Below are 216 nucleotides of genomic sequence, written 5' to 3'. Positions count from 1 at the left end.
GAAACTGTTGTGTGATCAACTCCTAATGTTTCTGCAAGTTCAACTAGCGTCTGATATAAGTCTTCATGAAGTAATGCCTCCAATTCTTCGTCTTCAAACTTTTTTGGTGCCCCAGAGCGTTCTTTATCTTCAACATGAAAATCATTATTTTTGAAGTGTCTCAACCAATCTCTGCATGTTGTTTCCGACATAGTGATTGCCGTAAGTCTCAACAAT

Source organism: Odontomachus brunneus, unplaced genomic scaffold, assembly GCF_010583005.1.
Source record: "Odontomachus brunneus isolate Ranch 3 - 2012 unplaced genomic scaffold, Obru_v1 Obru_scaffold_143, whole genome shotgun sequence".
Taxonomy (NCBI): Eukaryota; Metazoa; Arthropoda; class Insecta; order Hymenoptera; family Formicidae; genus Odontomachus; species Odontomachus brunneus.
This window is presented reverse-complemented; position numbering follows the sequence as displayed.